At 38.2% G+C, this 27956-nt stretch overlaps 1 long non-coding RNA gene across 1 annotated transcript in view; it reads left to right on the forward strand.

Annotated features, from left to right (window-relative positions):
* The first annotated feature begins 1252 nt into the window (after positions 1-1252).
* Positions 1253-27956, forward strand: part of LOC144005263 (uncharacterized) — a 41810-nt gene continuing 15106 nt past the window's right edge. The window contains exons 1-2 of the long non-coding RNA XR_013279529.1: positions 1253-1593; positions 15761-15805. This is a non-coding gene — a long non-coding RNA (uncharacterized LOC144005263). The remainder of the gene's footprint in view (positions 1594-15760; positions 15806-27956) is intronic.

Below are 27956 nucleotides of genomic sequence, written 5' to 3' on the forward strand. Positions count from 1 at the left end.
GACCGGCTGTACCGGACATTGTTGGATTGATTTCCCTAAAGGCCCTCAACCAGAGCTTAAAACTGAATTCTTCATGTCGATTTGTGACACCGCGGGAAACCGCGTCCTCATTAAAGTGCATGAACTTTCTCCTGCGCTCTACTGAAGTTAGATGGACCCCTGACTGCATGAGTGTTAACTTGAAGGACAATATCGTGGAACCTTCTACAAGTCCTTGGGCTGCCCTGGTAGTCAGTGTCAACAGAGTGGTGTGGACTTTCAAGGTCTCAGTGAAGTGACTCAAAGACATTCCAATCGTTTACCTCGAGTGGATGAGTCTGGACTTTTTGGCAAGGGTAAAGTTTGTCTCAACATTGGACTTAGCTCGAGTCTACAGGCAAGTTGCTGTCTCAGAGGATTCTTGACCAAAAACAGCCTTTATTTCTCACAGTGGCGTCTTCCAGTTTTGTGTACTAACTTTCGAGCTCTTTAACGCACCTGCGATCTTCCAAAGACTCATGAACTCTGTGCTGGAGTGCCTCGCTGTGATATGGTCTCTTGAGCACTTCCGCCCATATGTTTAAGGGATGCAAGTGACTTTACAGACCATAGTAGTCTCAAATGGCTTATGTCCGGTCAAAATCCTACAGTCTGGCTGGCCCGTTGGTCACTTTTCCTACAGGACTTGGATTTCACTGTAGTGCACAAACCTGGTGCACGCAATAGAGTGTCTGATACGTTAACCCGCCATCCCCTGCCTTTGACTTGTGACAGTCCGCCGGACCTCTTGACTACCCATGCTGTTATAGGCAGCTTTGACCTCCTACTCAGGGACATTGAAGCAGATTCTCAGGACAATGTAGATGATCACAATCTCTCACACTGTGTTGTCGATGGCTCCTATATTTCAAAGACTCTAAGTTCAAGTGTGCGTTACATCCTTTGAAAGGGTTAAAACTGTTTGCGCCTACTTCTATCAAGAGGCACCTTGCTGGACTATTACCCTGACCACCCCACTGCAGGTCACCTTGGTGTTTCTAAGATTTTAGCAAGACTGCGTATCAGGTTTTTCTGGCCCAAGATGGCCGCTGATGTGAAATGATATGTAACTTCATATTATTGAAAGTAACAGTGTTGCAATGAATCAGCCCATTGCCCCATAAGTACAGTACAGTATTGGATTTCAATACTTCACACCACTGCTTGTTCCTAGGACAGGTAAATATGTATTTGTTGTCATACTCAACATTATCCATGTACGTAGTGTGCGGGATGTCCAGAGCACAGCTGTGTCAGCGGATCACTTGTTGTTTGAAAGCGGAGCGCGCGCGCTCAAGAGTCCCAACATCCTCTTGATGTCACCTGGGGACCAGCAAGCAGGAAGGAACACTTTGACGCCTCATTGGTGTTTATGTGAAACTTTGGACATACGACTGATAATTCCATCTGAAGGGAATTTCTTGGAGTGCAGTGGAGAAGTGAGAGGGGAGGTCCTCTCGCGATTTAGGGACCAGATGTGTGAGAGAGGAGGGGTACAAACACAACCAGAAACACACCGTTCAAGCTGGCAGCACAGACCTTCGAGTGGACAGCTTTGATTTTTTAGCAACCGACGTAAGTAAACAAGAGGAGAGAGCGCGGAAGACGTTGCGGTTTGTCTTGTTAAGAATGGTGTGTGTGCCTGCGTGTGTGTGACACTGCTGTAGAGGATGAAGATGAACTTGAGACGTGATGACGTAGTGCGTAGCAAGCTCACAGATGCTCCATGTCTTCCTCCTCGCAGTTGTTTAGCTTTCTTTTGAAAGCTTGCAGTGCAGCCAGTCCAATTGTTGTTGTTGCAGTTTTCTAAACAAATGCAGCTCACAGCTCTTTATGTCAACTCGCTTGAATGAATGAGCCTTGAAAGAGTATTTTGTTAGCACACCTGCATAACACTGACAACCACTTATCAAAATCGAAAAAGAATCAGCTTTTAAATATGAAAAACTGATTGAGCATTTATTTGGTATACCATCTTAACATTCATATACTAATACACTTTTTGTCCTCGCTACACTCATGCCACTTTTAGCCTACTTTGCACAACCAGTTCCACTTTCGGCCTACTAGTGCACAATGAAGCCTTCTCTCTTCTCCTCGAATCGATGGTTGCTAATTTGCTACTAAATCACCAAAATGCCCATTCATACTTTTGCCTCTTTTTTTAATTTTTTTTAAATTTTTTTATAGTGTTGTAGTTGACCTAGTTTGCCAAAGTTGATCTACTAGTGTGCAAAAATGTGTCAGAATATAGTTTAGAAGTTTAGAATCTATCTTTTCATGTCCAAATATGATGTGAACTACTTCCCGAATGTGATTTCAATCTCCAAAAATCAGATTGTATGTGCTTTGTGACTGTTAAGATTACAAAGGATCCATCCAGTTTCAATCTGGATGAGCTAAAAATTTGATTTTGGCTTGGAGTCTGTACAAGGCCTAAGCATCCATCCATTTTCTATACTGCTTGTCCTCATTGGGGTTGGGGGTGATCTGGAGCCTAACCTAGCTGACTTTGGATGAGACGTAGTACCCACCATTCACACCTATGGGCAAAGTTAGAGTTGGGGTCACCAACTTGGTCCCCCATGTCACCAACAATGATTATATGAGTAGCCTGTGGGCCTGTTGTAAAAATATCTTACCAGTGACAGGACATTTTCTCGATCATTCATCAACGGCCATGCCACACACCATCATCATCATCATCAGTCCATCATTATTTCAAGCCCAACCAAACTGTAAGTGCAAGTCTGTCATCGTTAGTTTAACCACACTTCTGTTGCCGCTAAATTATAGTTTGTCACAGCTATTTTAGGACCAATAGATCTTCTTCTCCTTCTTTTACTACTACTTATACGTCACATGAATTCACAACGTAAACATGTATCTATTGCAGTAAAGAACCATGGCACTTAATGTGTAAGCTAAAACAAAAATATTCCATAATATTTACAATCAACTTTAACAATCATCTCTTTGACTCGAAAATTCAATAACATGTGCCTTGTATGTAACATTTTTTTAAGGTTCTCGTTACTCGTCATCAAATCGGGTGTATTTTAGTAATTGTAGAGGGATTTATCTAACATTTCAAATTTAAAATCTGGTCCAGCCAGATTGTCCTTTAGGCCTAAATCCAGTTGAACATTTGTGCTTTCAGTTTCTGTTTATTAGTGTGCGGTTATCAAAACCTGACACGCCCGCTTTGATGACGACTTCCATCAGTACTGATGGAATGTCCACCTATGAACCGTATTGAGAGTAGAATGTTCCATGTAGATAAATATAATTAAATAAATAAGTAAATAATAATAATATGTTTGCAAAATGTTTTGGGGTTTTTTCCCCCCCAGACGTGTGTATCACTGGTAGCCCTTGGCATTAATCAGTTCCCAAAAGTAGCACTAAGTTTCAAAAAGGTTGATAATCCAAGTTTTATCTTCTTCAATCAATCTAACGTGCATATTTTTGGAATGTTGGTAAATAGTTGGAGTATATTTAGAAAACCTTCTCGAGCATAGTGTAAGAAAATGGAACAGCCAGCGTAGTATGAACTACTTGACGCAATGACGTACAAATATGTTGTCATTTGATTGCTTTCTATTTATGGCCCAGAAGTGACTTTTTCATATAAATATTTACTGTAATTTTGATTTGACTACTGCATTAGCCATTGACTACGGCACAAAAAAAATTGGGTTATGTAGGTGGCATAGGAACAGAATTCCATTGTAAAACGAGGACCCCCTGTTTTTGTCAGATCATGTGTCTTTATGTTGCACCAAATGGGAACTAATTTAGCTGTTACTAGGGAGGCCATAAACATAACATCTTGTCCACATAAAACCTCCTCACCAGATGTAGTTGTCCAATAGCAAGGTAATATGTTAGGAAAGGGAGTGTTTTACACTTTATTGTTGTTTAATGCCCCTTGGACCATTGGATTGTACTGGGAGTCACTGAGATAGAGCGAGAACAGTCAGTTTAAGAGAAGCTGCAAGAAAGTTGATAATATCAACTTTGGCGTGAAGTGAGACTGCATACTTACTTGATTCCTGTGAAGATTTCATGGGTTTGTTGAATAACTATGAATAGCAGGCTCCATTTGCAGCTTTTATGTTTTATTTTTTGGCACTGACGTGGTTGTAAATGCTTGACACACGGTACCTGGCACTGCGTCCTTTGCCTCAGTTCTTTCTACCTCCTTATCGAGGAATGTTCCTTGGCAAATGTCAAGTTGCATTTCACAGAAAAATCCAGATCCTTAACATAAGTGTAAATATGCATCAGTCTAAAGGAAAACCTCACACACTCATTGTTCCAGCTTACTCCGCACTCTCCATCAGAGACACAAGCAACTTTAAATCATACAAAGTCATGTTGTTCGCACTCTTTTGAGTTTGAACAAGCCAGAATGGCCCTTTTGTTTTCAGAGACATTAGGGACTGAACAAGATCATCTCGTTTGGACTGAGTCCATGTCTAATTCCATGGGAGAACGACTGCTTGTTTGTTAACGCCAGAAAGCTCTTATGTGCTTATGCGATGAAAGAAAACTCCAACTTTGATTTTCAAGTAGAAGAGCTCTGAGAAAAGGCTGCGCTTCATTTAAATGCTCTTGTTTTTGTTGCCACTATAAATATGATTATGCCAGATGTGGCATGCAGTAAAAGTGTTTGTCGGGAGTTATAAATGGCTGTTCTAAAAATGTATTTTCCTCAGGTCCAATTGCACCAAACTTTGGAGAACTGAGACGCCGTGGCTTTTCTGGTTGTTAATCACCACAGTCTGACATTTCATCCCACCATCTTGGTTTATGTTCAACCAATCGGGATTTACCAGTGTCACCGTGTGAATGTGTGAAGCCGACGACTTCGTGTTGATTTATACTGTTGTGAGTGCGCGCTAGTGGAGATACATGCAAGATTTATTGTGTTTTTGACTGTTTATGGGACTTCAGAAAGTGAACTGCTCGCCTCCCATGAAACACGCTGCTGAGCCTCCTTTTCTGATTTTGGGGTTGTGTCCTTGTGTTATGAGCACAGCATCATTCTGAGGCCAAACCCAGTCTGTTCAACACATTCTGCCACCAGAGTCACCAGAGAGCTCGAAACAGAAAAGCCTTGTTCGAGCTCTGGCCTGAGAAGTTGGATATATTTCAGCTGTGCAGATGATTATTTCACAGGATTGTTCACATTCAGGGTTGAGGAAGAGAGATGTCCTTTTCAATTGGTTTGAGATATAGACCCCACTTTCATATCCAGGTTGCATAACAAGTCTGTGATTGATGACGATAGAGGTAGCGTTAGACAATTCTATTGGAGTTACATTGTGATCTTGTTGGATAATCTTTGAATGGGAAAACTTATAGTACAAAGAGGAGGACAGTTTAATGTCTACTTAATTTTCAGACTAGTTACTCCTTGACTACAAATTACTGAATGTAATTTAGTGATGTCTGCTGTTTACAAAGCAGTTGACCACTCCCCTCTCTGACCCCACCAAAGAAATCTGCTTTTGTAGTCGCCAACTTTAGGTATGTATATTGATTATCCCTTTTATCATTATGATTTTAGTCATTAATAAAATGCACTGCCACTGATTAATATAAAACATATGGCAAACTGTGGTAAGACCTGATGGAACAAAGTTAAGCCACAGCTCCAAAAGGAAAGTTTGGGGCAAAAACAACACTAAGCATAAGCAGAAGAACAGTGCAGCATGTTTTGAAATGTTTGTTTCTTCACCAGGCTTTAGTAATTGTAGAGAGATTTATCTACCATTTTAAATATGGTCAATTTTGCCTAATTTAAAATCTGGTCCAGCCAGATCGTCCTGTAGGCCTAAATCCAATTTGTGCGTTCAGCCTCTGGATATTAGTGGGTGTTAATTCGGAACTGAACAACATTATCTCTCATCTGCAGCCAGCCATACTTTTTTTTTAATTATTATTATTATTTATTTTCCCAGAGTTCTGGAGAGTATGATTATGAAAAACTATGAATATCAACAAATCCTTTTCAAGTCAACAGTTGAATAAGATGCACAGCAATCTGATGAAGTCCATCTCACTCCAAAAAACGAAATCTTAACTAAGATATAATCTAACCTAAAAGTTATTTTTTACTTAAAATAATTAAAATTAAATCAGACCAGATCATTGTACTTATTTTTAGATACTTTTTACTTAATTATTTTATTTGATCAAGCAGTCTTAGCCTTGAGTGTTAACAACCAGTTTTAAGTACTTTAAGGCTTAAAACAAGCATTTTCCACATTTTAAGATGACAGCTAACCAACATCAAAGGCCCTGAACTGGGATTTCATAAGAGGAATTTTCTAATTTTAAGATTTTGCATAATCTAGAATGTATGAAAGTATGAAAACAATCAGATCAGTGCGGCTTCGTTATATTTACTAAGCTCATTTGTCATCTTTCCAATATTCTGATATCCAAATTCAGTGGTCTAGTGGTAGAGTGCCTACCCTCCGACTTGAAGGTTGTGGGTTCAATCCTGGCCTGGGTCATACCAAAAACAACTAAAAATGTAACCTATTACTTCCCTGCTTTACACTCAGTCAAAGTAAAAAAAATACATACATATTTTAAGAAAATAATTCTATTTATTACAGCTTGGAAAAAGTCAATATAACTTGTTTTTTTTTTATTTAAAAAAAAAAATACTATTTTCAAGACCGCTGTGGTTGATATGGGAATAGTATTATTGTCTTATTTTTCTAAATTTTACAGGTAAATTTAAGTAAAATTTTCTTGTTCTGCTGGCAGATAATTTTGCTTATTTGAAGTAATAATTTTCTTATTTTACTCTATTTTTTTCTTAAATTTTCCACTATCCTTTTTGCTCTTCTATTATAATAGATGCGTCCAAAAAAATCAGTTCTGCTCTTGTATTATTTATGTGTTTGTATTTGAATCCATATACGCTCATATACAGTATGTGATGTCATAACATAAGAGAACAAAGGAGAGGATAGACTAGAGAGGGGGAAAAAAAAAGCTGAAGAGCTTCACATTTGACAGGACAACTACATCTTATTTTAATGGGTGCATCCTGCAAGCATGACTCAGCTCTCCAAGACTTATTAACCTTTGTGATTGAGGTGAAGGTTGTTGTGCCCAGCTGTCCACTGGCCGAGCCAAAGCTTAGCGCAATTAGAGACGATGAGCCAAGATCAGGAGACACCCACGGCGGACGTTGTCACTGCTGAGCACCGTGATGAAGTGAGCGTGGCTGGCAGCGGTCCTGAAAAGGCCCTGAGAGAAATCAGACGTAAACAAGAAGGATTACAACAAAACTCCTAGCTTGCACTGAGTGAACTCGCATCGAGTCCGTTTGTTGCAAGGCCGGAGTGAAGTCAGCCAGATGGTTTTATGGGTTAGTTATGGCTCAGTTGTTTATTCTTGTGAATATACTACATTTGAGTTGTTTGTTAAAGGTGTGAATTATGAAGAGACAGTCAAGGAAGTGCTATCTAGAAGGTAATTCTCCACCATCTGGTTTAGCTCTTCTTGGTCACATGATGATGAGTCGGTAGTCACGCCCCCACCTCACCAACCAGCCACCCAGCCCGAAATTACTAAACACATATACCACTTTCCTTTGTACACAGCATTTCCCTAGGTGATTACCCTATGAACAAAATAATGGTTTTTGTCTGTGCACTATTCTTTTTCTAATGATTGTGTCTAAAATACATCAGTCTCAATCAACCAACCATTGAGGTGACCTGAAGGCTCTCCCAGCTGACGTCATTCAGGTATACCAGTCAGTTTTGAGTTACTGACAAAAATACATTGATTGGGCAGAAATGTTAATTTTGAGATTTCTCCATAACCTCCTTATAAGGTCTTTATTTTCATCTCCCAGCAGCCCAAAAATGTAAATTGTAGTTTAAGTTTATGAAAATAAGTGATTATAGTCAATCTGTGTTGGCAAATTTTTGTATTTCACCGACTGCTAGCTATATAGCATGTCACTCCAAAATAACCCTGTCATGACTCGAGTCATGCAGGAGTAATGTTTGGGTCTTGTCTCATGTTTGGGGTCAGGCCTGGGTTAAGTTTGAGTAGAGTTCATGACCGTGCGCCAGAGTTCACGGCCAGTTACGTGTCTTTTTGGTACTGATGTAACAGCATCCAGTTTCAACTAGTTTTAGACTATATGATGTCTGGACTATATGATGTCAAGGATCTTTTATGCTATATGATGTTTGTTGATGTCCGGAACGTTCTGTAATTACGGAGTGAACAGCCAATCAGAGAATTCCATGTCAGTACTAGTACTCATATGTCTAGCTACAACCAATGAGATTGATTGACTGTCTATTTAAGAGTCTGAGAATTGTGTGTATTTTGCCGGATTATTGCTCAACTGTTCCTGTGTACCGCTCTCTTAGTTTCTGCCTCGCAATGTAAATAAATAGATAAAATCTTAATTGTGTCTTCGTATTGGGATCCAACCTCTCAGCACACAACAAACCCGGAGCTCTGCACCTCTAATGTCACTCATAAATGATTAATATAAATGCACATCACAATCACTAAAAGTCAAAATAAACCATTTTGTGACCCAACAACGCAGAGTCGAACAGAAGACGTATGCACGCTTCCTTATCTTATTGCAGTTTCTCATATGACTCATCGGTATAGAATCTTATTATAGTTTATCGTCAGTTCCAGGATGTGTTTAACAAGTTGATGGAATGTAAATACGGTAATGTAATGTTTTGAACACTCTTCAATGTCATAATTTCACACGACGTTTATACCGATGGCACCACGTATGTCACTGACAATGCCAAAAAAAAAGGGTTGACCCATCAAATCCTTTTCATTTTCTTTATGTGGCCAAGTGCATTTGCAATATAATAAGTAATAATATAGAATAAGTAGCAACAATAAAACGAGCAAATTTTGGCAGAAGACGCCTCAGGATATAAATTGTTAGCTTAATGGGATCTTTGAAGTTGTTTTGGTGTTGAGACCAAATCACCCATTTTTGCCTTATTTCATCATGTCAAACTTCCTCAGATTTTAGGGGTTAAAGTCTTGGATGATGTTCTTACCTTGTATTGGAATTGACTTTTCATTGATTTTTCAACACTTCCTGAAAGTTTAGAATCTATCTTTTTTTTTGTATGGACGTTTGAAAGATGTATGTGCCCAAAACGTGTTTTTCCTCAAAATGAGGGATTTCAACCTGCCAACATTGAAATTTCTGAAGCTTTGTCCATTTTTGAGGTACTTCCAATGTATTATATGTTGTTTTAAAGGGAATTATGTGTAGATTTAGAATGAGTATATAAGTTTTCATTTTTAGACATAAGCCTGATTTTGTGAAAATGCATTAAATTTGGGGATTAAATTACAAAAAATATTTTAAAAAATTAACTAGATTTAATCAGGTTTATTTACTTGGCAGCTGAACTCTCCTCACTTTGCTGCCCAACTTAAAGGAAAGTCACTGGCATGAAAATGGACAAAGCCGGTGAGGTAGTTGTACTTTAAAAAAGTTGCTCAACCGAATTCAAATACCATATTAGTTGCACGTCTTTGCAAAACACCCAGCTGAAGTTACCTCCATGGGGCCTCGCAAATCAACACTGCTGGACTTTGACGCATGTGGGTGGATAACTAAACCTGTAAGCGAGACGTTCTGAGGAGAGTCAGTTTTGATCATTTTGTGAATTAATTTCACAGGAGCTGAATTGTATTCAAGTATCGACGAAAGCTATAGGAATAAACAAACTTGCACCATCAAACAAATATTACGTGCTTGGTTCAGACTGTTAGGGTCATAAAACTCTCATCTTCACGCTCCGATTCCTTCTGCTCACTTATCCACATGGCTACTGGTCAATTCCTGGCTTCAGCATCACATCGTCTCCAGCTGGCAAGACACTGAAATACTTTGTCTTACAGCTGCTCAAACTCTACTTCCACTTCCTCGGCTCAGATAAATTCACAGAGCTTCTCGTTGCAAGTTTGACTATTTTCTGCAGGGTAGAACAAACCAGAGGTTAACCAGTGCAGACAATGGATTGCGTAAACTTTGGACACATTCTGTTTACGCTTCATAGCAAAAGAGCTTTTTGTTAACTAGTTGAATAGCCTGAATATGTGAATAATCATGTCTAACTATCAGAGGTGGAGAATTGAGGTCCAGAAAGTAAAAAACCCTGCCACAGAATAGATTTGCTTTAGCCACAATTGCTTCTACTGAATCGGCAGGTTATGAGCTACCTGTTGAGTAGAAGCACTTGTGGCTAAAACCAATCTGTGCAAGTGTTTCTACTGTCTGGACCTGGATTCTTCACCTCTGCTAACTACGTTGGGTGGCACTAGCAATTTAAGGGTTTTTTTGTAAACTCTACCTGTATGTGCCATATTTTAGAAACTTGTACACCACTTACGTTTTATTTGGTGACATAATTTCCTGGTTAACACTTAGGAAATAACACTCCGCTACACTCTAAAGTAGCTAGTGTACAGCTTGTAAATTACTGTCCCCTAAAAATAGAACGGTGAAATGCCGTATTTATAGCAGACATGCTATTATTCCTCAGATTTTGACCAATCAGAAGCATGCAGAATTTAGGTAAATACAAGTGAATAACTGAGAATAGCAGATTCAACACATCAATTTAGCGACTTTTACCCAACGCTTCAAAGTGCGAATTCTTAATATGATGTGGTTACTCTCTGCTCAAGGAATCACCATCTCCTTATTTGAAAACCCGTCCGTGTACATCCGCGTACACAACGTGTATTTCTTCCTAGTTTCTGAGTTTTTTTTTCTCGCAAATCTGCAATTTTATTTCTCGAAAATATACAAGGTTTTTTTCACACAAATTTGCCACTTTCTAATGTCACGGATTTGTGATTTCATTTCTCGTAAATTTGCGAGTTTTTATACGTGGCCCTAACATGCCGTCGTACTCTGTCGTGTCGTTATTACTATATTCATTGTTGTAGCTCACTCATTTGGACAGTTGATGTTCACCATTACTAGTGCACTATTTGGTGAAAAAAAGGGTGAATGCCCATAAAATCCAAAATGCTGTGGCAATTGTTTTGTTATTTTCAGAGGTTGAAGTTAACATGTGCATGCGAATTTTGGTGACGATTCATAGCATTTTTGTGTCACAAAAGCGATTTTTGGCTTTTGTACTTTTACAGTTGTGCTCATAAGTTTACTTTCCTCAAGTGTATGTAAACTTTCAAGCACAACTGTAATGTGTTTGCATCATATACACATTGTTGCTGAACAATATTTACACACTGTTGGTCACTTTGTATTATTTAATGACTGCATCATTCGCACACTGTTGGTTGATCGGGCGCTATACTGAACACTTTATATTCATATTGATGATTGTTGTTTATGTGAAACAATCAGACACAAATGATGTGTTTTAATATTCTTTAGCATGTGATTAATTGATGGATCAGTGACAAAGAATGAACCCTGTCACACAATCACAAGTTTATTTCTCCCATCTACCATTGCCACTCACAATTGCAATCGCCAAACTCCCCCAACTGCATTCTGGGTAGCTGCTTACTGCTCTAATGTTGAAGCCATGTGGTTGCTGAGTTCATGACTATGAGGGATTGTTATGAAAAAACACAGGAGACATATTATACAAATAATTATGTCATGATTTTCAGTAGTGGTCTAAAGTGTGATCTGTTATTTAACTGGAGATTAGTGTTTCAGGTCCTTTTTCAGCCTTGAATGGAGGGACCTCAAAGTGATAGACAGGCTGCTTTACTTTAGTTTAGTTTGGAATGTGGCAGACAAATGTTCTTTCGTGGTTTACACAAGTAAATACAGCAATGTATCTTCTCATATGTAATGGTATTAGTGCAGAATTTGCATTTTACACACATAGGAATTGTGTGTATTTATAAAAGGGGTAATATAATCTAAATATTATAAACTGTTAGTAATTTGGGTCTTTTTTCCAGGATTTCCACTGTGACACTTACAAGAAGGCATTTTAAGTCTTAGATTGTGTTGGGTGAATTTATTTTGATGGGATATTAGATCTTAGCACGTGTTTATTCAAATTTTTGATTGTTTCACAGATCATTCATCTTTTTGTGCGTTAATCGCTTCCACATGTCCGATTTAACCAGCTAGTCCACACAAGTCCGTAGTGTCCATGGCTTTGTAATGGATGCAGGATCCTTGAATATCTTTCGGCAGTCAGGAAGAGCGTGGAAGCATGAGTGGAGGGGGTACAAGAGTCCGCTGATGAGGGCGGAGATCAGTGGTTGGATGATGGGATAATGTGAAGACAGTATGAGGAGGGAGGCAGATTTGGGTAGACACCTCCTCAGGCCTGCTTGGTGATGATGAAACAGGATTGGCTCTGTTGGACGAATGGCGCAGATGCTTCCAACTAGAGCACTTGTCATTTGTAAACATCCACTTTGTACACATAAAACAAATGGTTCCTCTTTTCATTTCCAGATAACAATATACTGTATATGTTTGACTTTTGCTTCAGGAAAAAAATAATAAAAGATTGGTCAGTGATGTGGGCGTTTTTGATGAAATGGCATTTCAGCAAGTCCAGTTAAGCCTTTTACATAATCATTCTTAGAGACAGGATGTGTTCAAATTATATATAATAGCAGGGATTTGATCATAGCTCCTATCCCAGGTGCAGTGTCCTTTCCCCCAAATCATTTGTGTCAGAGAAAATAGGTAAATGCGGAAAACAGCTGTGGTCTTTTCATGGACACAAAAACAATCGCGCTGCCACCATTTCCACTGATGGATTTTGTAGTATGATCGAATAGCAGCTGACCTCTGCCAATTTATTGGTCTCATCTTTCTGGCTCGCTTCCCTGTTTGTGATGGGAAGCCAGGAGTGACAGCAAAGAAGCAGAGCCCAAAATTTACAACAGTAGAGGATCGAGACTGCAAAGGAGATCAACTAAAGGCAACATGCTTTGATTTGTGACATCCTTCTTCTGGATATGGGAGAGTTTTTATTTCCAAAATCCTATTTCCCTTTGAGAATTATATCACTTTTGTTAATTATCCTTTTAAAAGGGTCTGTATTTTCTACCCAGCTTGATGTGACATGAAGTGACAGAGAGGTGCGAACAACCTTGACATAGCAGAATCCTCATCACTACTTTACTTTGTTATCCAGTTTTCCCCCTCATAATTCAAACCATTTGTTGGCACATCTTTGTTTTGCCTGTTACTATTTTCCTAGGTTACATCGCACACATCCTTTTGTGCAGGCATTGTTTGGGATCTACTCCAGTGTTTGCTGTATTGTACTTTATTAATACAAGAAACACATTTTGGATTTTGCTGGTGTTAGGCAGAATTCTTGTAGCTCCAAAATCATCACTTTTCAGGAGCCCCTCAAACCAGCATTTTTACCCACCATATTGCATAAATGGCAACAGGTGGATACACAGGTTTTAGGAAGAGATTTTATTTGTAATGCCTGTCACTACATGTTGCATAGGTAGATAAACAAAAGCATATTTTACTAACCCTCATTCAATTAGTGTTGAGGGACCAAAAATGATGGATTATGGTGCCAGGCAAGATGTTAAACTGCTTGATATGGGTTTGGAGTCTCCACTTTAAGAGCTGGCTCCCCTGAGTTAAATTGAAAGTTAAGTTGCTACAAATAAATAAATAAATAAATAGCAAAAAAAAAAAAGAAAAATCCAAGTTAAAAAGTACATGCCTGTTATTTGAAAACATTTGTGTTACATCTTCTTTTAAAATTATGTCACGATTGAGGTGTGGTGGAAATAATAATGAATCGACGTGGACAGAGGGGAGACAAGAGACTAAATACACACACACACACACTAATTGACACAATTAGACACAGCTGGGCAAGACACGTGGCAGAGTGTGCTGATTGGTTGATACATGAGGAAGGGCATGCAAACAGAGGTGGACATGACAATGCTTGACAAGACTAGGGGGGCACACAAGGACAACAACGCAAAACACAGATCATGACTGAAACTAAGAAAAACAAGAAAAAAAAAAAGAGTCCTCAGAACTGGGAGGTGGACGTGCTAAGCAGCCATAAACGTATTTATTTATTTATTTATTTATTTATTTATTTATTTATTTATTATTATTTTAATCATGTGCTGTTGCAACCAGCTGATAAAGCACAATGTAATGTAAGTGTACTGCATATGCTGTATTTGTCTGGCTTATTGATGGCACACGGTTATGTCCCGCTAGCTTAGTTCAAAACTTGAAATGGATATTAGACTGTGTGCTATTAGACTCACTTTTCTCCTGCAGGCACCACACCTTTGTCCTGTTTACACTCTTGTGCCCAATACTGATCAATAAGAGAAGAAAGCAATCTCATGTAACCCAATCACACAATCCAGTCAACTAATTTGGACCAGAGAAAGTAAGGGGAATGTAGCCTTAATCATAAATTAAAAGTTATGTTGTCATATGCAGCATATTTAAGATTTCAATCCTGTAATTGTTTGTCTTTTATTTATTTATTTTTCTAATCCCATCTGGTAATAATCACAATTTTGCATGCCTTTCAAGATAATTGTGCTGCTGGAACTAATAGAATATGCTAACCCTTGTTTGCTAGCACTCTAGCAACTTCATCCCGTTTTAGCCCGAGAAGCATGTTGTGGCTTTGCTGTGTACATATTACAGACCTGCTTAAGTGTCTATTACTGTACTGTAATTGCCAGAAATGTTTTCCATATGAAGTTGATGTATTCTACCAGCTTTGTGCACCATGTCATCATGAAGGCGTAATATATATATTTTTTAATTCCAAAATTTGTTCACAGAGGGATTTCCTCTTGTAGCAAACAACATCTAGCATTCCAGGAAAGTGAAAGCAAGTGATGGATGTTCTTTAAGAAATGTTGTCAGTTAGTGGAATCACTCGCCTTGACCATTTAACCCCACAGGCTGCTTTTACATTCAATATTTTATACCTGCGTAAGTAAAAGTATGGAATCAAAGTTAATAAGCTCATTCTAAACAAGTGCAAACTTATTGAAATGATGCAATTACCTATTGTACTGTGTTTCTTTATGCCAAGCAGATAACTTTCAGCTGAAAAACCAGGGTCGTCTTGCTGTACTATCCAACACAAAGAGAGATATAACGCACTCACTATTGACATTGGCTAAATTCAGTCCTATGGTTCGAGCATTTGTGTACTTGGCAGTATTGAGAGTCATACACGATACCACTGGCTATTAATTTGGTATAGTTGAAAGCTTGCAATCAGCACTCAAACCAAAACCAAATATTTTTGCCTTTTTTAGTCATGTTTCTGTAAAACGCAGGCCAGCTTTAATAATAATAATAATAATAATCTGAAAAAGGAAAATAAACACTGGGGGGCATTTTGTCCTTTGAATATAATTTCTATCCACCCATTCATCATATTTTTATGCAGCACCGCAGCATATATTGCATTGAATATAGAATTTTTGTTTTGTTTTAGATTCATCACAAATCCCAACAACCAATATCAAGGACCAATGTTTGTGTTAATATACCCACACATAGCAGACAATTGAATATGCACTTAGCACACAATTAATAACGTACTTGTGATACTTTACTTGTTATGCACAGAAAATATGGTATTATTTGTGCAATTATTTAATAATTTATTTTTTTTCTGTTGTGTGTCTATTACATAACATGCTTTGGTCTTGTCTCTGATAGGAATGTGATACCAAGCAGCTGAGAGCAGCTGGGACAGGTGGGAGGGTAAGTACAACACTTCTGAAATCATTCCATTCGAATTTTCTGTACACCCAAATACATAATTAAAATCAATTTCCATTAATTAAAGCTTATCAACTTTGTAAGATGCAATATTGAAGTTAAAATGATCCATAAACATACCCCGTATGCGCTGTATAAATGTAGAAGATTCTTATCTTAAAAACATCAGCTAGTCCATCCATCCATCCATAGAAAAGTTTATTTCTTGCATTTCATGAATAGCTGTCAGTTCAACGACTAGCTGCTTATAGTTTTAAAAATCCAAAATTGGATCCTAAGTAAAGATATCCTAAAACTCACACGTGTTTAGAATGTTTGGGAATCCATGCTGACTCCAACCAAATGATTGTGATTAAAGTACATACAAAATTAAATATTGCACTGGATGACTAGAAGGCTTCGATGACTCACAGTCTCGTGTGTTGTGCAAGAAATCCAAACAAGTTAATGGTGAGAGTTTTCAGCATTCTGCATCTGTATACTACAGTACTGTATTGTGATTGTTTCTAATGGGAGTCAGTCTAGTCAAGGAGAACGTTCAACATCATTTATTCAGTGTTGGTACAATGTCAAACCACAAGGGGGCGGTGGTATGGCATCAATGAGATATATAGATTGTGTTGATAATAGATCTTAGCAACTATCCGATTAAAAGCTTTGCATGTTTTAAACCCAAATAAATCTTCCTAATTATTCATTCAGTCATATTTTGCCACTGGTGAAAAATATGTTTGAATTTTGAATATGCTTATGTATTAATACTGTACAGATCTTGATTGTAAATTGTATTAATGCTGAAGTGTTGTCATTTGATGTGCTTTGTGTTGAGTCGAGGTTTAGCATTCTCAATAGCTCACTACTGGAATGGGCACTATGATTTATGAGCTGTATTACAAATGCTGGAAGAAGCTACTGTCAGGGGACTGACATCCTTTCACTGATCAACTATATTTATGAAGACTTGTGTGTAACTTGGCCTTGATTTACACTGCAGGTCCATGTGCCCAATTCGATGCCCATTTCCAATTTTGTTTTCTGTCGACACAGTTGACTGTGACAACACAGATCTACAAATTGTAACTGCAAATGTTAAACATATTTTTTTGTCATTGTTATTGATGACTTACTGTCAGGCAGCATTATGTGTGAGTGGCTGGCACGTGTGCAGCACAGCCCTGAGGTGTTCAAATCTTGGCTGCGTGGAGTCGGCATGTTCTATACAGTACACGCTTGCGTGGTTTTTCTGCAGGTACTCTAGTTTCCTCCCACATTCCAAAACATGCACGCATGCAAATGTTTTATTGTGATTACATTTCTGGAGGTCATGCTAGATATCATCTAGTGTGCTCTCCTGTGTGGATGGTAGTGATAGACCAATAAGTTGTTGTTTGTTTGTTTTTGTTTTTTATCAGGGCCCATACCGATTACGAGTACCAAAGGAGATCTATAATCAATATTTTGAGCTGATATTCAGTGTTAGTAAAAGTGGAATATATTGGCATCAAATTTTTTTGGGTTGAAATGTCTTAAAGCGTATGTTTTATTTTTTATTTATTTTTTTTTTTTAAATCGTAGACAATCATCTATGTTAGAAAAAAAAAATCGAGGAGCTCCCAGGGTCATCTATGTCTTAAAAACTAAATGAAAACTGAAACAAGTAAATATCATAGTTCCCTATAGTTTTATACAGTAAATGCATTTTTTTTTCATGTATCTTTGTTTTACTTTCATGAACAAAAGATGACAAGAGTTCCATCAGCAGCATCTCTTATAAAGTTTAACTGAAAGTCAAAATTAATAGTTCCCAGAGGTTAACACAGTTTTAAATGGATCTATTATTGATTGTCAGATTAGAAAAATAAATAAATAAAAAAATAAAAAAATAAAAAAATAAAAAAATAAAATGCTGATACCAATATTAGTCCAAATGCCAAATATTGGCGCTGATAATCAGCCCGGTCAATAATCGGTCTATCCCTAGTGGTGTGATTTCTTTATCATTGTAACCCCTTCATAGTAATTATGTTGAGCAAAAAAGAAAAAATGTAGACCATACCAATATGTACAATATGAATTCACATGTATAACAGAACTTGTGGTGTTCCACAGGGTTCAATTGTGGGGCCGCTGCTGTTTTCATGGTCTCTAATACACATTTTAAGTTCTCTGTGAATGTGCAGAGGAAACCGGTGGGGTTCAGACCTCCAACAAGGTTGACAACCACTACTTTAGAGGCATTTGCTCTGGAAATGTTGTACACAATTCTATTCGACTACACTTTGTTTTGCTTACATGAACCCAAGTCATGCCAGAGACTTTCTGTAGAGGCTGCCTAGCGCTACTTCTTTTGAATGAATGTGAGTTGTGCAGGTCTGCTTCATACCCATGCAGTGATTTGTACTGTTTGTCCACAGTTGAAAAGATGTTAACCTGTGACTGATGACTATCTGTGCTCTTGCATGTGTGTACATGTTTATTAGCATACCACTGGCACACAATCAGTTGATATGAGTCATCGCAAGAGCTTTTCAGTGTACATGATCAGTAAAGTGAGAAAAAACACAAAGAAAAATACATTCGGGAGATAGGTGCTATGCTATATAAGTGAGTGTGCTCCACAGCTTACGGAAAAAAACAATGGCAGCTGTATGTATCAAATATTTTAGTATTAGGCCGGTATTTGAATGTGCCGGCTGCAACTCATCTCTATGTCACACATTATACACGTGTACATCTCAACATGGACCACCCAAAGCTTTTGATATCGTAACAATAACAGGTCCACTTCCTTCAAGTGATATGGCTTTGGTTCAGCTGTGGATGGGATAGACAACATGCTTCCATATCACAGCAACAGCAGCTACTTTGTTTAGTTGACTTGTCACAGTTGAGATCTCAACTCCCAATCTACTTTTTGCATGGCCAGAAATATACGGCAGCAGCTTTTGATTTAGGCTTTTAATCAGTCTGTATAAGCCATTATAGCAACCAAAAGATTTTCAATGGTAATGCATTGGCTTTTTCTTTTTTTACTACAACCTCGATTGCAAAATGTGGTGCTTTGAAAAACAATTCCGTATAAACAAATTCCTCTGGTTAGACATCACTCTCGTTTTTTTTTTTTTTTTTTTTTTGCGACCCTTTATTTTGTGATCTGTTTTTCCTCCTTGTGAGCACAAATACACTGTGGTACTGGTAATTAATATGATAATATGTGTGCTGGCATAATTTTTTTCCAGACATCATTGTGAGCCATGTTAAATTGAGGCCTGCCTGAGGTTTCTGCTGGAAACAGTGAGGAGAAGCCCGGTACAGTATGTCTCTGTCTGTGCCGGGCTAAATTGGCAAAATAACATTTTTTTATTTTTTTTTTGTACCGAAAACACATTACCAAACTTGAGCAAAAACGACATATCCAGATAACTCAGTGAGTATTTATCTTCGCTTCACCTCTTGGTGTATGTTTGTTATGTGCAAATTATCCCAACCACAGAAGCTATAAAGTAGTGCGGTGGTTTATTTGAGCTACATCGTTTGACAGAAGTCCACTAATGCAGTTAATTCAAACTCAATTTCATCGCCAAGCTTCTTACCCTTTGACATGTTTGATTCTTCAAACGTATCTCAACACTCTAACCTCACTACTTATGTGTAAGGATCTGATTTATGGTATTAAATCCCAGTGGAACACATACATACATAGGCATGAGAGGTTGAGTCTGTTCAAATAAGTGACAGGTAGCGGTTTCCCTGGTTGTCTGATAAGAGCGATGGGAGTGCGTGAGCTTCAGTGGTGCTATGCAATCAACCCACATGATGCTCCACCTGCTTAAGCTGTTAGGAAACAATCAACACACAAATATGGCTCTTAAATTTGAGGTGGTTGGGGACAATGTAATAAAACTGACATGAAGTTTTAGTGCTCTGTACTTCTGTGTCAAGGGAGCATACTTTCACAAGCCAACAATAATGTCCGCGACACAGCTGATAACTTCGTGTGTGTACAATAGCAAAACCCCGAGAACCTGCAAGTGAGGCATCCAGATGGTTTATATTACACATGTCATATTTTTAGACACTGTATAAGCTCCCAAAAAATGCTTTCCTTTAAATTGTGCTAACAGCCGTAAGCTTCAGTTCTAGTGCGTGGGTGCACACCCACCCACCCTTAAATTTGATGAGATGCTAGTTGACACATAACACGTCTTGGTTCATCTCTGATCGTGTTAGATTGGGCTGTTTTGGGAGGCCTCATTTCTTTGTTTCATAAGATGTTGCCATTATTCTTCTACCCATAAAGCTCATTCACATGCAGACCAATGCTATCAGTTAAAATGAGCAATTGCTCTTCGACGTCAGTAATGGAAAAAGCCCAGCTATGCGTGAATTGGCCTGCCTGTGTGATGAATGACATTCATATCTGGCCCGACAGTGACCATTTTAATTGCCAGTGATTAGAGTCTGTCTGCAATTAAAAGCTGGAAATGAGCATTTTCTTGCTGTGGGAACTATATTCTGTCTGCGCACACAGCCACCTCTCTTTAATTGGACTTAGTATTGCGTATGTTTGACTTGGTTGACTTCTTTGCCCGCTCGGGACTACAAATCATTCATTAGTGCTGAATTGTACTGATTCATTTCACTTATCAACGACTTTATTTATTCGAGAAAGGAACAAAATCACATCAATTAGCGTCGCTAACACTCGCAACACTTTAGCCGTTCTGAGTCACGTGTCTAAACTCAGGAGTTGCATCCTCCTGACGGATGCATGTGAGGGCTGATGACTCCATGGCGCTTGCTTGAACACTGTCTAAATTTGATAAAGCTCAAAATTGCATCCCTCACCACTGCTATTACGTATAAATCTATATAATTTCCACACGTCGCGGCCTTCCATATTCCAAGAATCGCTGAAAAATTCACATTTCATTGTGACGACACCAAGCAAGGAGAAACAGCAAAATGGTTTTATATATATAAATATAATTTTCAACCTAATGTCAGAAATGTTGTTTTGTGGGCTCTTTGTACAAATGTTGAAAGGCTCAATTTTACAATACAGTTTTGCCTTAAGGCCTGCAGGTCTTTGGTTTGGCAGAATTGACTTTTTTCCTTGTCCTCTTTGGCCTGCAAGTTCACTAATCATCCGTCCATTTACAGTGCAAGGTCATAGGGAGGCTGTATGTAGACTATGCCAGCTGATTTAGGGTGAGACACCCATTTAGACTGCCAACTCACACTCGCGTTTACACCTATGGGCAATTTAGATTTAGTGAACCTAACAAACATAGATTGACAAGCCGAATGTCCTGAGGAGACCCCAAGTTTATTGCAAGGCAAAGACACTGCAGCATTAAGTACAGTAGGTGTCCACAAGGGGGTGGACATTCAGCACACATGTACTGACTACTGCATCAAGCACTCTTAAAGGGAATGTTTGATGTATATTTACTGTGTGCATTTATTGCTTTTATTGCTGCCTGTGCTGTGCACTTTGAGGTTTATTTTAGAAATGTAAAGTGTATTACAAATAAAATATATTATTATTATTATCCCTGTTCAAATGTTGTTGTTTTTTTGTTAATCTAAATTCTATACTGTTTATAACACAGCTATTTGGAAAATGGACTTTATTAAAAACCTCACATTATCATTTCACAAAGATATCAATTTTAACATCCCCCTCATATGAAGAGCAGCAGTGCTTCGTGTGTAGCGGGGGACACCTGGGATCTCCCGCCATCATTATTTTACTTACTCCAGCACACCGTTCCAATTTTATTGATGCATTGCGTTTGACCCATAAATATTGTTTTGTTATTGTTTTTGGAACTGCAGCTTGTCCAACTGTCCCACTGTTAGTCCATTGTCACACGTTCCAGCATTCCAACGTCTCCCTCAAGGGGATTTTTTTGGGGGCTTGTATTGGCAAGATTAAAGCTTGTATTGGCAGGAATGTTTGGCAGATCGGTGGACTATGAGTTCAAATTAGGGACGTGTCATGCAGTGTGTTAAGGTAGGCGGTTTATTTTCTTCAAAATAATTGGATAAATAGGTAGATGGACAGGTATTAAATTCAGGTGCAGTCAGTCAAGATAAATGATGTGCAGTAAGACCATGATGAATGATACATAGGATTATTTTACATGTATCATACAGGGAAAGGGACTTATGTTGTTTGACCCACTGTGACCTTTCCCCTCATTACATTTCAAATGATTCATCTGATTCACTTTTGAGATGAGCAAATACTCTTATGTATATTATAGTTAGTAATTGTCAAAAGATACATGGTTGTGTTTGCATTTTCAGGGTGACGACACGCTTGTGGTGTTTGTTTTTAATAGCCTTGATTTCTGTTTGAACTTGCTGAACTCGCGTGCTCCACTGATTCACAGTTTGAGAAAACTGGCCAATTGCCACCCTCCTAATTTGCTTCTTGTTGATGTGATGTCATTTGTGACCCGCAATGGTTCACACGTTGCAAGGATTGGCTTGGAAATATGGTCAAAAATAGATTGGATGGTTAAAATTTTCGATTTTGAGATTCCTCCAAAAATACCCTTCATTTGCCAGCAGCCCAACAGTTAAAATTGTGAAAATAAGTGATTAGTAGATGATGTGTATTGTATCATTAACTAATGTGTTTTTACCCAACTTGTAGCTATTGCTTCTTGGTGGACTCTAACTTGGTCTCATAATAACCTGCTATTTTGAGCTGGAGCCATTGACTGCCTAAAAAATAAAATAAACAATGTTAAAATTCGGGCAGCACGGTGGTGACTGGTTAGCACGTCCTACTGCCACTTCTGAGGACTCGGGTTCGAGTCCAGGCTCTGGCCTTCCTGGGTGGAGTTTGCATGTTCTCCCCGTGCATGCGTGGGTCTTCTCCGGGTCCTCCGGCCTCCTCCCACGTTCCAAAGACATGCATGGCAGGTTAATTGGGCGCTCCGAATTGTCCCTAGGTGTGCTTGTGGTGTGCTTGTGAGTATGGATGGTTGTTCGTCTCTGTGTGCCCTGCGATTGGCTTGCGACCGGTTTAGGGTGTACCCCGCCTACTGCCCATATCCAGCTGAGATCGGCTCCAGCACTCCCCGCGACCCCTGGGAAGAATAAGCGGTCAAGAAGATGGATGGATGGATGGATGGATGGATGTTAAAATCCAAATATTCAGATTCAAGCACAAAAGAAATATAGATGTGAATACAAACATAGCTGTCTAGAACAACGATGGTAGGTTAACCTTACCGAAGCAAATCTCCAAATTTCAACATGATACATTTCTAATCCAAGTATGTTTAATCATTCTTTGATGTCTTTCTTTAACAAGTCTATAGCTCATTTTAATTTAATATTTATCCCTCCACAATGTCGTCATTTTTACTGATGAAGCTCCATGTACGTAATTGACAAATGAACCGTCCGCATACGTGGCAGTTATAACGCTCGTCAGAAATTTCCACTTCTTAAGTGGGATGAAATGAAAGTCTAATATGCACCATGTTAGACGTGCAGATGAAAAATTGATCAGGACTGAGCCTTCCAAAAGCCTGTCTCTCCCACTCCACATTGCACACAGAGCATATTTGGAATGACTGAAAATTCTGTGAATAAATAACAGTATGTTATAAAGTGTTGATGTATAAAGCCTTTATGTGGCCATATGCATTCGAGATATGATATCCATGATAAAATATCAATAAACATTTTTGCTACAGGTCACGTCAAATGGAAAATAATCAGTTTAATTGACCCAAAATTCTTAAATCAAATTTCCCATTGCATTATTTTGACCTCATCAAAATAAAGCCACAAGTGGCAAGAATCAAAGTTGAAGCTGATTTCACCTGCTGGCAGGTCAAGCTTCCATAACTTTCAACAGGTTAAAATCTTGGCTGATTTCCTTACCTGCTGTAGGAATTGATTTTCCAGTGGTCTTTCAACACTTCCCTGAAAGTTTGGGGTCAATATCTTTTATGTACTGATTGCTATGGACCTTAAACACATTTTCTTAAAATTAAGAATTTCTGCCTGGCAACACTGACCATTTACGCAGGACTGTGGCTCTCGATCTGATCTAGGTACTGATTATGGACATTTTACTACTCCAGTTCAATGCATAGTGAATGTGTTTGTTTTGATTACAATCCCACTTTTTCCCCATCATCTGAGGCTCCATTATATCATCAGTTTACCTTGCATGTGCTTGTGTACATACCGGTTTATAGTACATACCCTGTACATATGGAGTATGTTTTCTTCTTACCTCATTAAATTAGGATGAGGCTGTCAGTGCTACCTTGGACTCTAGCTGTGTTCCAGTCAGCGAGTACTCACATTTGCAGCTGCTTTGTAGGTCACCAGTGTACACTGGGTGTTGCTTGACCTTGACTGGGGTGTGTTAAACTACTCAGAGTTGTTGTTGACATATGAGTGCAAAAGGGACGTTATGAAGGAGTGGGGTGGAAGAAAAAAAGCCCAAGAAGAGGGACAACTGCATTTTGAGAAAAACTGTAAATCAGCAAACTGAAAGAGAAAGCCCCCGGTGGCTGAGGTCAGAATCAGTTTGAATGTGAGTCAGTATTTAAAGATTATAGGCAGTGCAAAGACAGGAGTTCAGTGAAAGTTTTTCTTTTGGCATTTAGAGGACCAGTGCGATCTCTGTTTTACTCTTCTAAAGGAATTTGGCTTGGATTGCTTGCTATTGAAGGTCCTGTCATTCCATAGCTATCTGGGAGAACCCTGATGATGTTGACAGATTGCAGATGATTACAACACAGCTAAAGTTAATACTTAGGATTTGCAAGCAGGGTTGCAGCCCATTCGGACTCTCAAATCAAAATTATTGAGAGGTAGGTAAGAAAGCATTATGTTATACTGGAATGTGGAGTGCTATTTCATTTTTATTTCAAATGTTGATTTCACTTCAATTAAAAAAAAACCCAAAACATTAATTGAAGGAATTATTCAGCATTAAGTTCTTCAAGTTCTTTTTACTTTTGGAAATTTTTTTACTCATCACCATTCCATCCATTAGCAGAACAGCTTACCATCATAATATTGATATTTCTATCAAATTACATTAACACTTCCCTATCATCTTCACTTTGATTCACTTTTGATTCCACTTCCAAATTATGTGTAAGTGATAATAATAACTTTGTTTGTATAGCACCTTTAAAAACATGGGTATAAAGTGCTTTGACTGGCAAAGAAACACACTCACGCGCACGCACACACCCATATATATATATATATATATATATATACGTACGCATAGCTATGGCTAGATTATCTGAGCACACCACACACACACACAATACGACCAAAACTGTTTAATGCCCGATGTTTAAAATCTTTATTTGTGGGGCCTTTGACTTCATTCTTATATTAAGAGCAGGGCCGCTATTTTAAGACTCTGCTTCTGTCCAGTCTGTTTGGATTTTCAGTCTGTTAATTATATTGGGACGTGGGTGTTAAATTATGAAGTGGCCTTTTAAACATTCCTTCCATTCCCTGTTGTCTTAATTTCTGTTGCTTATAAATGTTTGTGAACACAATTAAATTGAATTAATATGTAGTCTTATTCTGGCTTTGTGAAACTGACTATTACTGGTGAGTGAGGGGCTGTTGAAAACAGGATGGCAATGAATGAGAACAGGAACAATCTCGGACAAATCAGGAGCACCTTCTTTGAAAGAAGATTTGCACAGGAGAAAATGCCGTGATAAAAGTTTGCTATGTGAAGAGAATGAATGCGAACAGTGACATTAATCTTGGTTGCATTATTCTGTGGCTTTTGGCTGCACAAAGAAATAGTCTTGCACACTGACATCATTGTTAAGGACAATTAACATTGATGTGACAACAACAAAGTTTTGTTTAATAAACAATCTGTAATGTTCACCACATGAAACTCTAAAATTTATCAACTGCTGCCAATTCTAAACTTGGTTGATATAAAACAGGGACAGTCATTTAATTTAGGTCATATGTGCAGAAAGGATTTATGCAGTTGCCGCAAGTCAAATACAATCCAAAATTTACAAAAAAATGGAATGAAATAAAATGTTAAAAACGGGGATCTAAATCTTTTGTGATTATGAATTCAACTAATTACATCAAGTTGTAATACATGTTCAACTTGTGAAAAACGTTCTTGCTTTTTTGTGAGGGAATGGCATTGACATTTTGTGGTCTGGAACATGTGAAAAAACAAACAAAAAGAATAGACGCCAATCTGAAAAACTGTCACAGATTTTGAACATCTGAGACAGGATTGTCATAATATATTCACCACATGAAACGCCCTCTTTCCTATCCTGTCATTATTCTAGCTACCAGGTACTGAGAATTTATGAGATTGACACAGTCACTTTTCATTCAGCTTGATTTCGTAATCAAGAGAGTCCTCGATCACGGCCGTTTAATTGTATGTTCACTCTAAACGATGCACATGCTGTTGGCCACAGGTGTAAAAGGTGTGCTGACCAGCGTAGTTAAGATAGGATTATGTGCGTTTGGTTGCACCATGGAAAATTTGTGCAAGCAAAAAAAAATCTATTGCTTTTATAATTGCAGGGAGGGAAGCAACTGTATGAAAAACCATGTTTTGTTTGACTTAATGCACCCAAGTCAGCCCGGAGCCCCCAAATTGCATTGGTCAAAAGCAGTGGCGGACGGTGGTTTTCAGACCAAGGCTTCACTAGATATAGATAAATCACAATGAACATGCTAAATCAACAATATTTGCATATTGGGCTGAAGCTAAATAAATAAGTCACAACTCTCAAGTGATGAAAATGGCTTGCTGACTTTGATGACACAATGTTAATTGTTGAGCAAACATGCCGTTTTTGGGGTCTCCTGAAAAGTGACCATTTTGGAGTTTCAAGGTTTTGGCCCGACGTCAGCGATATGCTCTTCCCACAAGGCGCAAAAGGTTAGGAGATCCTCTTCTGCATCTATTTGCATGAGCAATCAAATTTGCACCTGTTCTTGCATGTGCCAAGGCCCATGATGTTAAATAATAGGGGTGTTAAAAAAAATCGATTCGGCGATATATCGCGATACTACATCGCGCGGTTCTCGAATCGATTCAATTAAAAAAAAATCGATTTTTTTTTTTATTTTTATTTTTTTTAAGAGCTCAGAATTGTTCATTCGGTAGTCTTACCGATTCAATGTCTTATCATCATTGCCTTTGCCATTGCCATTTTTTGTGTGTGTGTGAATCGATTTTTAAACTTCCATTTTTAATGGAAAAATATTCAACAAAGCATGGAAGAATGTTATATGAACGGAACATTAAGCCTTAATATTTTATTTTAATGCTGTTCAAACATGAAACAGATTACAACCTCTATAAGACTGAAATTTCAGATGAATAAATAATACATTTTCATATAAATCTTACACTCTACAAGCGTACTGATTAGTATTTTCTAAATTTGAATGAAAAAAAATCGCAACAATCGACTTATAAATTCGTATCGGGATTAATCGGTATCGAATCGAACCGTGACCTGTGAATCGTGATACGAATCGAATCGTCAGGTACGAGGCAATTCACACCCCTATAATAATGTGGTTATCGCAATATGGCTGATGTTGACAGTAGTGAGAATGTTCTTTTTCTGTTGGATATAGCCTTCATATTATCCTGGTTTCAAAAAGGGCAACCAATGTGCTTAAAAAAAGGTTGTGTCTGCCACATCAACTACAAATCAATCAGATTAACAAGGAGCAAGTGTTTTTCACCAGCATGCAGACAAAACTTTGATCGCCACAAACTCGTCCTTTGATTAAGACTTGACCGATATTCATAAAACTGTTGATATGACAGGATGATCTTTGTGGCTGGCTGCGGTTGCTCCCTGTCCACGGTTTCTTGCTTTTGTGACATCAAAAAAAAGAAACATTTTATTGAGGTTTGCTAGCTATTCCCAAAATGAAAGCGCTATTGGATTCAAATATTGAAAAACCTTGTGTAGTTTTGTTAATTTCTACCAATGTACCAATTTCCGAGGGGAAAAAAACAAAAAACCTTTCATTTAATTAATTTTGTGTTGTGTTGAATTAATAACACATGGCTTTTAAACCTATAATAAATCAGTAAAATCCGGCTATC

Source organism: Festucalex cinctus, chromosome 17 (assembly GCF_051991245.1).
Source record: "Festucalex cinctus isolate MCC-2025b chromosome 17, RoL_Fcin_1.0, whole genome shotgun sequence".
NCBI lineage: Eukaryota > Metazoa > Chordata > Actinopteri > Syngnathiformes > Syngnathidae > Festucalex > Festucalex cinctus.